The 14645-nt window shown below is 34.0% G+C and overlaps 2 pseudogenes; one reads left to right on the top strand and one right to left on the bottom strand.

The window, feature by feature from the left end:
- Positions 1–3028, bottom strand: LOC128168604 (uncharacterized; annotated as a pseudogene).
- A 5467-nt stretch (positions 3029–8495) lies between these two features.
- Positions 8496–14029, top strand: LOC128168599 (uncharacterized; annotated as a pseudogene).
- Positions 14030–14645: the final 616 nt, after the last annotated feature.

The following is a 14645-nucleotide window of genomic DNA, read 5'->3' as shown; positions in this document are numbered from 1 at the left end:
TCAAAGCTTCCTGATTGATGATATACCTGTAGACACAAACCTTGTTGTCCAATGATCCAACCCAGAGACGGTAAGTGTTGACATCATAACTCAGGCTCCGTGGTTCACCCATCTCTTGTGATTCTGTCAGTAGATGTGACAGGAACTGACCGTCCTTATCCAACATCTGTATTGTTTTGGTTTTATCATCACACACCAGGATGTGTGAAAGCGCGTCAGTACAGATTCCACGTGGCTCTAGTCCTGATCCTGATGGAGGTCCTGTGTAGGAGAAACGATGTCTTCCTCCACGCTCTGTCACCACTACACCAGACCAATAGTCAGACACCACGACATCCCCATTGTTGTTCTCTGTTATATAGTTAGGTTTACTATACAGTCCCCATCCTGTGTTGTCATGCTGTATGTTTTGGGTCAGTTGTCCGCTCTGGTTATAACGGGTTACCTTGCCTGTCTCTGTATATCTATGTATATAACACATCCCGACCAGTAGATCCCCAGTGGACGGGGACCAGTACACACACCGTGGTTCCCATGTAGAGTATGTTCTCTCTATAACTGTGGTGGTTGTTTTCATATCCTTCGACAGTTTGTTGATGTTATAATTCCTATCTATATAAATCAGTTCACTCTCACTGTTCACTGTGTGTGATCCTCCATATAAATCACTACATGAATCCTGCACACGATGTCGAGGGACACCTGTTGTGTCTGTCAAGATGAGATTGTTTCTATAATCACTGACCCAGACCCGGTCTGATGTCACACAGGAAATGTGTTCACAATGACCAACAACTGTCACTGTGAGAGAGTGAAGTAACTCGGGGGGAGACATCAGTTTCAGCAGACTCTGATTTCCTTGCTGTGGTTTTTCTGTCCCTGTGGTTGGGATTCCACTCAGTGACTCCATCACACGAATTTGATCTACAAATATAAAAGATAGAGTTCTTATCCTTAATTGTAACAAGAAGTAGATTAAGTTATTTAAATCATTACTCTGATTAAAGTTAAGAGATTAAGTAAATTCACCAGTCTGGTTAAAGTAATTTACACACTTTTTTAACTACTTAAAATTAATTCCTCTTGTGTAACTTGTTTTCATAACCATGATAATGCTTACATCTTATTTTAATAAATTTGAGCAATAAACTACATTTGGTAACATGTACATACATGTAATAATAACTAACAATTACATGGATATATAACTAATATATTAATTGCAATCACAATGAAATAGACATAGACTGAATTAACAATTTAATATGACTTGTGTGATATTACAAAAATAACTAAGGTATACTTAGATCTCATTGAAAACTGTATGATACCTCACACATATATACTACATCAATGATGATGACTCAGACTTACCTGTCAGAGCGTCCTGTCTGGTGATATACCTGTAGACACACACCTTGTTGTTGTCCCATGATCCGACCCAGAGACGGTGAGTGTCGACATCATAACTCAGGCCCTGTGGTGAACCCATCTCTTGTGATTCTGTCAGTAGATGTGACAGGAACTGACCGTCCTTATCCAACATCCGTACTGAGTTGGTTTCTCCATCACACACCAGGATGTGTGAAAGCGCGTCAGTACAGATTCCACGTGGCTCTAGTCCTGATCCTGGTTGACGTCCTGTGTAGGAGAAACGATGTCTACCTCCACGCTCTGTCACCACTACAGCACTGAATGAGTCAGACACCACGAGATCCCCATTGTTGTTCTCTGTTATATAGAAAGGTTGTCTATACAGTCCCCGTCCTCTGTTGTTATGTTGTATGGTCTGTGTCAGTTGTCCGCTCTGGTTATAACGGGTTACCTTGCTTGTCTCTGTATATCTATGTATATAACACATCCCGACCAGGAGATCCCCAGTGGACGGGGACCAGTACACACACTGTGCTCTCCATGTAGAGTCTGTTCTCTCTATAAATGTGGTAGTTGTTTTCATATCCTTTGACAGTTTGTTGATGTTATAATTCCTATCTATATAAATCAGTTCACTCTCACTGTTCACTGTGTGTGATCCTCCATATAAACCACTACATGAATCCTGCACACGATGTAGAGGGACACCTGCTGTGTCTGTCAACATGAGGTTGTTTTTTATATCACTGACCCAGATCCGGTCTGATGTCACACAGGAAATGTGTAAACAAGCACCGGCACCTTTCACTGTGAGAGATTGATGGAACTCAGAACCAGACGTCAGTTTCAGCAGACACTGGTTTTCTACGCATCGGTTTCCTCTCTCTGTGATTTGGATTGCACTCAGTGACTCCATCAAATCCTCCTTGTTGCGTGACTCAGTCATGGAGAGATGGCTGGTGTGGTGTGTAAGATGTATCTGGGGTAGGGCTGTCTTTATGGAGGAGAGGAATTGTAGCGGTCTGATTACTCTCCTCTGTTCATATATGTATTCATATCTCTGTAGGCTGGCAATATGTATGATCATTCCTTTTTGCTGTTTCAAACACCTGTGTTTGAAATCAAAGTCACAGAACACATTACACATGAAATCTGTTTGTATATAGTCAATGAGATGCTTCAGTGTCTGGGCCTTTGTTAACATTTCTGATTGATAGAGGGAGAATTCTGTGCGACAGGTTTCGAAATCAGATTTGATTCGTGGCAGGAGAACTGGTCTGTAAAAGAGAGCCTCACTTCTGATGGTGTGAATGGTTCCTCTGTGTTGTTGTCGCTTTGTGTCATAGGATGTTGTAATAACTAATTGTCGGTGATTTCTATGCTGTGTGCAATGGCAACAGACAGGAACTTGACACGGTTCACAGTACTTTATATAGACATGGCTAGGATGTCTCACACAGATCTCTTGTGTTGGGATGTAGTTGATTTTATCACGGTGTGACACAACATCATGGTCTATTGTTTGGAGATCTTTTACATGGTTCTCTTTACACTGGGGACACAGATCACATGGACACGATACACAATAGTACTCTGTGTCCCCCAGACACTTAGAACATTGATGTACTTTACATGGAATGCCTGCTGTTTCCATTGTGTGGAGGGACTAGGTCTCAAAATCACAACCTGTTTAATTAAAAAGGTAAAAAAAAAAAAAAAAAAAAATATATATATATATATATATATATATATATATATATATATATATATATATATATATATATATATATATATATATATATATATATATATATATATATATATAACACTTATGCATTTGGTAGACCGATTGTATTTTTTTATTTAGATTAGGGAGTTAGGGAGTCCAGTGGATTAGGGAGACATATTTTGGTGTCCGTATTATTTTGACCTTGTTTTAAATGTAATTGGCTTATCTTTAATTGAATGAACGGTGTGCTAATGCCTAAAATGCATCAATGTGTCTATTATTTGGCATTCAATAGTTACCTTTTGTCTATATTTTTTCGTAAAAAGGAATTCAATCTGCCTCCATCGTATAGTTAGCAATGGCTATTTTTCTGCATTTAGGAGACCAACGAAAACTTGCAATATTGCAAAAAATCTAACACATATAATTTGTTTAGCCTTTAATTATTCTAAATGAACTTGTTTTCAAAATACTTTTTCACTTTTTATGTATAAAGCCTCACTAGAAAAAAAGTCGTTAATTTCTTGACCATGTTTGAACATTTGGCAAGTGCTCTCCGCCATTTGTTCCGAGTACTCTCGGAACGTCTCGGGTTAAAACAATGGACCTTTTAACGCCAGCGTGTTGCCTTTTAGGAATCAAAGCCATTTTATGGTAAGTACTTTTGATAATCCTAATACAATTGAACAAAGTAATGTTTTTATGAAGTTTTTTTTTAAATATTCAAATAAAATAGGGCGATAATGTGTGCAACTTGACTATTTTACACCAATTGTTGATTAATCTTCGAGAACATTCGAAATGAAGTTAACAATAAAAGCATGATATTCAATTCCACTTTACGTTTGATGTAATATGTAATTCAAGGATTTATCAGTATCTCTCCGGAGCAAAAGTCGTCTCCATTCCCAATTGGAAATAGGTTCACTTCAGCAGCTGTCCAAATTATGATCCCAATCAGTATAGCAGTATTTTTCCCCAACTGGTAAATAGTTCTTATGTTTATTTCTTATCAAAAAATACTTCGTAAAAAAACCAGAATGTCCATAAATGTTCACTATTAACAAATGATTAAACCCATTTAGCAAAACTGCAGTCATAAAAGTTTCAAAACACGCTGTAAACATCGCAAACTTTTAATCCGATTTTCCTCTGTTTTTTCTAAAACATCGTCATTTTGTGGTATACAGTACAGTACTGTAAATGGGACATTTTTTTTTACACACACTAGACTGATATAAAAGTAAAAGGTAAATGTTATGAAATATTTCAAACAGAAAAATACATTCTCAATTTAAAAGGGGATGTTGATAAATTCTTAATAATGTAATACTTTTATGACCAGTGTTGAATGTGTTTATTTCAGGGGAAAAGACTTGTTCTAATAACTAAATATAGGAATATTATACATGTATCTATATTGTGAAGTTAATTAGATTCTATTCAATTAACGTCTAGCTCTTTGATTTTCCAATATGATAATAAATTCAGAAATCATGATGTATGCAACATATGATTTCTCCCAACTGCATGAAATTGTCGATACAATTTTCCCAATTCCAAAAAAATGGCATTTTCAAAATAAAAAAGGCTGAACAATCCCTGTAATTATATAGCTAGTTTATTGAAAATGGACAGAAAAGTTAACCGAAGAATGTCGCTTTATGTAAATAGATCAACATGAAGAATTTTCTATATTACAGTTATATGTACCAGTAATATTGTTTTAAATTAATTATGTACGTAATGTAGATATATGTACATGTACCCCTTATTACCTAAATAAATTAAAAGCAATTAAGATCAGTTGCTCTTTTTCACTTGTATAGTGGAAAGACAGCCGACTATTCTATGTACGAATTGACTTATTATAGGTAAGATAGTCAGGCCTCCATGTTTACAATCGGGATGCACACCCCACATTTACAAATGTGACATCATAGTATCACTCTCGTTTGGCTTTTCGGATATTATCAGGTTTGTAAAAATTTTGGCTTTTGATGATTAATAATAATGTTGTGACGGTATATATTTGTCAATGATACTCACAAATATGAGTTATGAGTTGTTAAAAACCTCTAAAGTCTGACGGATAAAATCTACGTCCAACTCGGGCAAGGTACAGGTAACAACTGAAATTTGTTTACAATGGATATGTCTTTATGTTGTTATTTATGGAATTCCGAACCCGATGGTAATATTCACTACATTCCTCCCCATCATATTTAAAAGGACTGGTGTGTAAAACTTTAAAACATTTACATGTATTATTACTTATAAATTACTAAGTAACACACTATTAGACAGTGGTACACAATCAGACAATCCGACTGTAAATAAGCACTCGAAAAGTGTGATGTTTCATATATGCAAAGATTAAATAAAGACAGATAACATTGTTATCAAGAGGCATAAAAATATTGGCCTTATTAAAACTAATACATGTATTTAAAAGTAATGAACATTGATTGTTCAGTCCTAAAATATATTTGTTTAAGTTATAACCCTAAATTGGTTTGATTATTGTTATCCATTACCAAACTACATAAGTTCCAAGATCTTAATAAAATCAGACAATGATATCAGAGTATCCGACATCTTTGACTGCAGAACTTAAATCACGTAAATTAATTTTAAGTATTTCCTGATAATTCATTAACATTGAATCAAGATTGTATTCGTAAAGTTTAGACACATGTTATATTTGCATCTTTGTTGTCTTAATTTTTATTAAACTGGACAACAGCCTTCATTCTATCTCATACTGGTATGTGGTTTTAATTAAATCTAATATTTGAATCGGGTATGTGGTTGTGGCCTTCGTTCATTGAGTCGAGCTGACGAATGGCCTATTTCCTCAGCTCGTGAGAGTTTAAATACCCATGTACATTTGATGGTGATTGCAAAAATGATCTGAATCTTGAACATCTGTATTGACGATGAGAGCAGTTTCTTGAAAAATGTCCTTCTTCACCACATTTAATACAAATACATTGACTCTCTCTTTCAGCACTATGTGATCTTGATCGTTGAATGGATCTATGTCTTGCTGACCTGGATCTGGATTGTGACTCACTCTCTACTTCATTTGCCTTCATTCTTTCTAATATTTCTTTTAGCAGTCTTTTTGTTTCTTTGTTTTCATTTTCCAGAGCTGTAATTCTTGTTTCTAGAGATGGAACTGTTTTTTGAACTATTCTAATATTTGTATTTTCTATGTTGGGTAAAACTTCATCTTCTAATGTAGCTCTTCTGATGTCTTTCTTTTGTCCTAGCAATAACTTTTGATTAGCAATTGCATTCAGCATGTACTGAACAGCCTTATCCAGTGTTTCAGGATCTTTATCCAGAGTGACTAGGGCAGCTCTTTTTCCCTACAACCTCTTAAAAATACATCAATAGTAACTGTGCTTCTCCAAAAGTCTGGAAAGTCTGGATAAGCTTCCATTGATAATTCTTCTATTCTTGCTGCAAATTCTTCAAGAGTTTCATCTACCTCTTGTTTGGTCTCCTGAAGTTGACGTCTCATGATATGAGGTTGTTCACTCTTGTCAAACCTTTCTTTGAATTTATGACACAGCAGTTTAAAATCACTTTGAACATTTTCTGGTCTTGAACTGAAGAATTTTAAAGCTTTCTCTCTCAAACATTCAATTAATTTGTCTAACTTTTCTCTTTCATTCCACATGTATTTCTGGGCAATGCAATTAAATTGAATGAAAAAGGGTTTCCACTCTGTCGTTCCATCATAAGTTGACAATTTAGGTGCTGTGGGACTATTAACTATTTTAGAACAACAGACAAACATTTCATGCTCTCTTTCTGATTTGATTTGGCTTAAATCTCTCTTTTCTCTGCTTTTGTACAATAGTGCTATTTCTTTTTCTTTCTCATCTAATGTAAGGTCTCTTTCTTTCAATTCATCCTCTCTTTCTCTAATAACATTCTCTCTTTCTCTAATAACATTCTCTCTTTCTCTAATAATTTCTTCTTTCTCAACAAGCTCTTTTTTCAACCTCTCAATCCTTTTCAATAAATCTATTTCTTTCATGTTTACCTCAAAAGGAGTAGCCATGATCTTGATCTTTTACTCCTGTATACACCTACCTAGTACTGATCTTAATATACGTATGAACTAAATCATCAGACATTCCGACGAAATAGTCAAGTTGTAGTTGATCTTTATAAACAACATGTAAGTGTATACTCGAAAAAAAATATAAGAAAAGAAAAACAATAGCAAAAGAAAAAAAATATCAAAATAAACAAAAAAAAAGCAATACAGTTCTTTCAAAAATATAGAATACTTTAATTGAAATGAATAAATATCTTCCCGATCGAATTTGGAAGACAAGGAAAAAAATTAATTATGGCGCCAAAATGCACGAACTAATGTGCGGGGTATTTAATCTGAAAAATAATCAGACATATACAAACACTTCTGACACCATTGTTGTGACGGTATATATTTGTCAATGATACTCACAAATATGAGTTATGAGTTTTTAAAAACCTCTAAAGTCTGACGGATAAAATCTACGTCCAACTCGGGCAAGGTACAGGTAACAACTGAACTTTGTTTACAATGGATATATATTTATGTTGTTATTTATGGAATACCGAACCCGATGGTAATATTCACTACAATAATGTAAACAATGTGTTTGCAGATTCCCGTTGGGATGAGTGTGATCTGTTGACCAGGCAAAACATGTATGTCTTGATTTTACAGCGTTGTGCACAATGTGCTCTCGAGAACATTCAACCCAGAAGCATGACCAATGTAGCAACACTTTTAAAACTACTTTTTGATACTTGTATTAATTCTAATGTTTATGCGCACCCGGGGCGTCCTTCCCCCTGTAATTGTTGATTTATTAGAATAACATGACATGTTTCATACATAGAATCAGAAATGGTCGATGGTTGTAAATGTTTTGTTGTTTACCAATTTAATGTTTGTTCTCACTAGACCATGCACATATGATATATGGTAGACTATTATCACATTCAACTCTCGCCTTCCCCTCTCTCTCTCTCTCTCTCTCTCTCTCTCTCTCTCACAAAACAAATGCGAGACCTAATGCAACATATGAGAGAGCTCGTGCGAATCTAAAAAATTCCAATCGCAAAGAGTTGTAAAGTGCTCGTACGCCAATTGTGAATGGGGCTTAATGTAGATGTTTATGAAACCAAAAGTTTTCTTTGCATATAAACAATGCTTTCACACAAATGCTTGTGGTTTTAATGTAGGTTTTGGAGTTATTAGCACAACCAGTCATGGGAATACCTATGTTTGTTTGCTAAGAGAGACAATGTGGTTGGGGAAGAGATACTACATGTATATGACTATGGTTGTGATGGGAAAAGCTTGTGGTGGTGCAGCAAGGTAGGAGATTTTCTCCTGCAGGAGAAACATTGAAAGGACAGGATGGGGAGGAGAGATTGAAAACAAGCACAGAAAACAAAATATTTATCTATAAATATAATGGAAAAGAACTTTGGTAATACGATTTATACATATTTACATGAAGCTGGAGGTATGTAGCTCCTAATGTGAAAAAAAAAATTGAAGCAACGTTTATCCAAATTTTTTTTTCAGACCAGGATGTACAGACCTGCAGCTAAATGTCATATTTTAATATTTATGTATGGCAGTAATGTTTCTAGAAATAACTATAAGCAATTCTAATTAAGTCAAACAAAAATACCAGTAATTAAATGCTTCTTATTTAAGGTTTGATTTCTTTTTATGTACACTGTAGTATTGATGCTGTCAGGAGTGAACAACCATACATGTATCTGCCAGTTTGTAAATGATGGCAAGGACGATGCAAACTCCACCATAAAGAGTGTTTAATGGAAGGGAATATCTATGTTTGTTTGCGAAGAAAGACATTGTGGTTTGGGAAGAGATACTACATGTATATGACTATGGTTGTGATGGGAAAAGCTTGTGGTGGTGCAGCAAGGTAGGAAAATGGTTGGATTAATTATACACAAAAAATAATTATTAAGAGAGAGTTTAGTGATTTACAATCAGGCTTTGGATATCTTGTTATCTGGCTTTGATTTTGTTTTTGCATTTTTTTCGTACATTGATTTGTTTTTAACTAATCTAAAAATAGATTTTTCTCAAGAATTTAAAAAGTATCGGAAAAGATAATTGATATGTTTTTATTGAAAAACAAGCCTAAAACTTCTGTTAGTGTTGTTAAATAGGTTAAAAATCATGATCAATTAATCAGCAGAATTGGTTGTCTCTTACCAACTGATGATTGGTCAATAATCGAATCGGTAACAAATTATATTAAATTCAATAATATGGAGCACTAAATTTTATGCAATGTATAATCTAAAATATATGTGCTATTTTCACCTCCTTTTAAAAGCTTATAAGACTTTTGCTGTATTTTTATTAGGTAGATTGTTACACATCTTTTGAGATTGAAGAAAAACCCCAGCTCACAACAGTTTTCATTTCATTCAATACAGATAAAAAAAACAAAATGATAGGTATAATATTAATGTAATAAACCCAGTATAATTGATTATAAATTCTAAAATCGATTATGATAAATCGACAACCTGTTCAACTGATTGAAATTCAATCATCGTGACAACACTAGCCCCTGTTCATGTACATGTTTTTACCGGTACTAGTTTTGATTGATTTCAGAAAAGGCTGTGATCCTTTTGATTTTGGTAATGGTTTTGTTAGGTTTTATTTCACTTTATTTTGTTTATAGTTGTTTGATTTTCTTTCAATTTTAACATTAAATACGGTTCTTGTGCTGACCTGAATAGATTTATTTTGTTTTCATTATCAAGAACTATTAAATTAAAAGCTTGATATAGGTATCCAGTTGTGCAGTGGACAATGCACCTGCTTATCACCACTGCGACCCAAGTTTAATCCCCATGATCGACAGTGGTTGTATATGATAGGGTACATTGGTCGCCTGCTTGGACACGAGGGTTTTCTCTAGTCACCCCAACTTCTTCACACATCATGACCCACTCGAGCTAACATCCATTCCAACAAAAAGCGGTTAATATAAGTTAGTATGCATTGTGAATCTGTCACTAATGTGGAGAGTCTCCTTTGCAGAACAAAATTGTTTTTTGTTAGATAAATTACAAAATCTGTTTCTGTAGTAAATATGTATATTTTGCAAATTGTTTACAGAATGTACTTATTGAAAAATATACATTTATATAGAATTATCAGATATAGAATTATCAGATTTGGTAGGTTAGTTAATTTAAGCATCAATCTGAATTGGAATTCATTGTCCACTGAATATTGGTACAGTCTTGTTTTTGTACCATGGCTGAAAAATTTGATTTAGTCAGTGGTCTGTTGTCAGATTTATAAAAAAAACATCAATTACCAAATGTGGTAAACTAATAATTGATGAATGTTTATGAAAGAAAATTTTCTATATTGTTTTAATTTCTTTCAGTTCCTTCTGATGTGGATTCTGACCCATTTAGTGTATCAAACTACACGCCAAGTTCTGATTCTGAATCAGCTGAAAATAAGAAGGTTTTGGGTAATGTTATTATTTAAAGAATAATTTTGCATCTGCAGTCCATTTTTACTTTGCAAAACATACCTGAAAGAACAAGAGGCTGAGAGCCCAGTCATTTTAATTCAGACTAAAGTAAATCCATTTATATTTACTAGATATACTTTGAAATGTAGTTGTGTATAACAATCTACATGTTGATCTGGTCTCCCTAATGCTGTGATAATGCATTAGATTTACATGATATGAGTGGAATGTACTGGATGTAATATATTTGTAACAGTTATATTTATTTTGTTTAATCATTAGGAATAAAATTTGCAATGATTTAAAAAAGTAAACTTAGAAGCTTGTATTTACAATACAATATATTGGTATTTTTACAGAGTCCACCCCAAATTCATTGAGAGCTAGCCGCAACGCAATGGAAAAACAGGGCATCTTGACCCTCAGAGAAAACAGTGAGCATTTTGAAGCAGGTAAATGAATTAAATTCAATGTTGCAATGTTATTATGTATACCAATCAACATGTTGGTCTGGCCTCAGAATCATGAAGCAATTTCAGACTTATAACAAAATTTCTGAATCATTCAGTCAAAAAATATTAAACTTAAAATTTTGATTGAAATTTGTAATAAACAATGTTATATCAGGTCACTTTTAATATCATTTCAATTGTGTTAGTGTTTTTAAGCAAGAAACATTAATACAGACAGTGTTCAATTTACTACTCAAGTCTAAGAATGCTCGTGATCTTGGGGCTTGGTCTCCCTAATGCTGTGATAATGCATTTGATTTCCATGATATGAGTGGAATGTAATGGATATAATATATTTGTTATACTTATAAGTTTATGTATAAGTCATTAGGAATAAGTTTTGCAAAGAGATAAAGAAGTAAACTTAGAAGCATGTATTTATGATACAATATATTGGTACTTTTTTACAGAGCCCACCCCAGTTTCATTGAGATCTAGCTGCAACACAATGGAAAAACAGGACAGCTTGACCCTCAGCGAAAGCAGTGAGCATTTTGAAGGAGGAAAATAAATTAAAATCAATGTTGCAATGTTATTACGTATAACAATTAACATTATATAAAAAGTGCCTGTTTGGGAGGGTAACTGTTGAAATTGACACCCCGAGAAAACTATTGTCAACCGACGTGAAGCGGAGGTTGACAATGGTTTTCGAGGGGTGTCAATTTCAACAGATACCCTCCCAAACAGGCACTATTCATTTTATTATACTGAATGTCTTATTTCTAAAGAAAATTTTACTGCTTTTTTATAGAAATGAAGTGAATTCTACGACAAACCATACGCTCATAATTTAGGCGCATGTAACAGTTCGTTGTGTTACCCATTGCCAAGTGTGTTGCTAACGCTGAGGGTAATAGAACGGATTGCCAACTGTGTCTAAACCAATCAGATTTCAGTATCAACATTTAACATAAAAGTATAATAAAATTGTTTGTCTGGTCTCCCTAATGCTGTGATAATGCATTAGATTTCCATGATATGAGTGGAATGTAATGGATGTAATATATTTGTTATATTTATTTTAATTAATCATTAGGAATAAACTTAGCAATGATATAAAGAAGTAAACTTAGAGACTTGAAATTGCAATACAATATATTGGTATATTTTTTACAGAGTCCATCCCAAATTCATTGAGATCTAGCCGCAACACAATGGGAAAACGGGACATCTTGACCCACAGAGAAAACACTGAGTATTTTGAACAAGGTAAATGAATTAAACTAAATGTGCAATGTTATTATGTGATCCTGGGGCATGGTCTCCTTAATGCTGGGATAATGTATTTGATTTCCATGATATGAGTGGAATGTAATGGATGTACCGGTAACATATTTGTAATATTTATTTTAATTAGTCATAAGGAATAAAATTTGCAATGATTTAAAAAGTAAATGTTGAAGCTTGTATTTACGATACAATATATTAGTACTTTTATACTGAGTCCACCACAGATTTATTGAGAGCTAGCCGCAACTTAATGGAAAAACAGGACATCTTGACCCTCGGAGAAAACAGTGAGCATTTTGAACAAAGTAAATGAATTAGAATCAAAGTTGCAACGTTATTATGTATAACAATTAACATGTTTGTCTGGTCTCCCTAATGCTGTGATAATGCATTTGATTTCCATGTTATGAGTGGAATGTAATGGATGTAATAAATTCTCCTATATGTAATAATATTCCTTAATATAAATACACTGTGTTAGAGTAAAATCCTAAGAGATCCGAATATCAACATGGTGTATAACTTTGAAGCGAGTAAAAAAGTGTTGAATCCTTCAATAATATGAATTAAATATTTAGATGAAAAGTATTTACAGCCTCAGAATGGTTTGTTATGAATAATTTGACTGTTATGTTCAATACAACTTCATTATTTTTCTCAAAAATCGATTCGGAGCGATAATGCAATTTTCTGCTACATTACGGGTATATGGGAGGCATTCCTGTCAGAATATTATAACTAAGCAGAGTGTAGTGAAATTAATAGCATAATTTTAGGCTTAAAGCTTGGTTATGTAATTGTAAACAATACGGTGCGTCGATGTAGTAAATGTCCGATATCATATGCAATGTCATCCCGTGCACGCACGGGTCAAAGTCTAGTAAGAATAATTAATTTTGACTTGTGAAAGAAAGTAATCATTTTAAGATTGATAAAGCCACAAAAGGGGCAAATGTTTCTTTAAAAGATTTCTTGTTTTAAAATTTGTTTATGCCAGAACGATTCTTTGATCTTTTGCAGTTCCATACCATTGTTTTCCCTCTCTCAGTTCCTGTGATGAAAGAAGTCAACTTGATAGGTTTGTTTCAATCTATTTTGTGAATGTTTTTTCTTGTTTGATAATAGGTTAGTCATACATATGTAGCTGCAACAATGTAGCCCTCTCCGATTTGTTATAACTGATGTTTACCCCCCCCCCCCCTAAAGTTATTTCCTTGTGCACAATTCCATTTGACTTTCAAGAAATGTTCAGATAGTAATGAAAATGTAAAGTGTTTAATTACATTTTCAATACTGTAAAAGGGATTATTTACATGGGATGGAAAATTTACACTTAAGCTTAAAACTGGGTAAAATACCCCCACATTTGCATATGGGCAGTGCTTTAGTGTGGTAAATCACACATTCACACACTGTGTATGTAATTCTTTTTTTTTTGTTCTTTATTAAATAACTTTTGTATTTGTATACATTTTTGAAATTTTATCTAAAAGGGTCAGTGTCGGAGTTACATGTGCACAATCCTAAAGGTCCAAGTAAAGCACCTGAATCACATGTGACTGAAGAAGATTTGATGTCAAAACCCTGCGAGAGTGGAAATGCAAATGAATCGGATGTTACACCACAAGGTGATCAGTCTTTTTTTTTTATTTGTGTGAATGTGTGTGTGGTAGTGGTGGTGGTGGTGGTGGTGGGGGGGGGGGGGTATTAGAAGTCATATTATTGAAATGATAAAAACTTTTCTCAATAATTTTCTTTCTTTATTTAAGATGACAATGGTACATTGATTTGCATCGTTTAATAATTAAAACCCATCCATAATGTTTTCTCTTTTCATTACGTTTTATGCATGCCTGTCCTTAGTATTTGCAAAGTAAGATATTCATGATATTGTTATTACAGAGTGCTCCTTTGAGATCGAAGATGATGATGAAACTAAAGTTCTTGCAAACCCAGTTGCAGCCAAGAAGACTAAAAGCAGCTCAGGTGATATATCTTTGTTGCTGGGTCTATCTATCCACAATTTGATGAATTAGCAATTTTTAGGTCACCTGAGTTTATTGCTACCCGTTTTCGTCCGTTATCGTGCATCGTGCCTCATGCCTCGTGCGTTAACAATTTTACATTTTTAATTCTTCTTAAAAACTACCGGGCTGATTATTACCATTTTTGATGTGAGGCATCGCTATGGTGAGAGGAATCTAAATTGTAAAATTAATGGCTCTACTACCACCGGGG

Source organism: Crassostrea angulata, unplaced genomic scaffold (assembly GCF_025612915.1).
Source record: "Crassostrea angulata isolate pt1a10 unplaced genomic scaffold, ASM2561291v2 HiC_scaffold_18, whole genome shotgun sequence".
NCBI lineage: Eukaryota > Metazoa > Mollusca > Bivalvia > Ostreida > Ostreidae > Magallana > Magallana angulata.
Note: the sequence above shows the minus strand (reverse complement) of the source record. Positions and strands in the feature narration are given on the sequence as shown.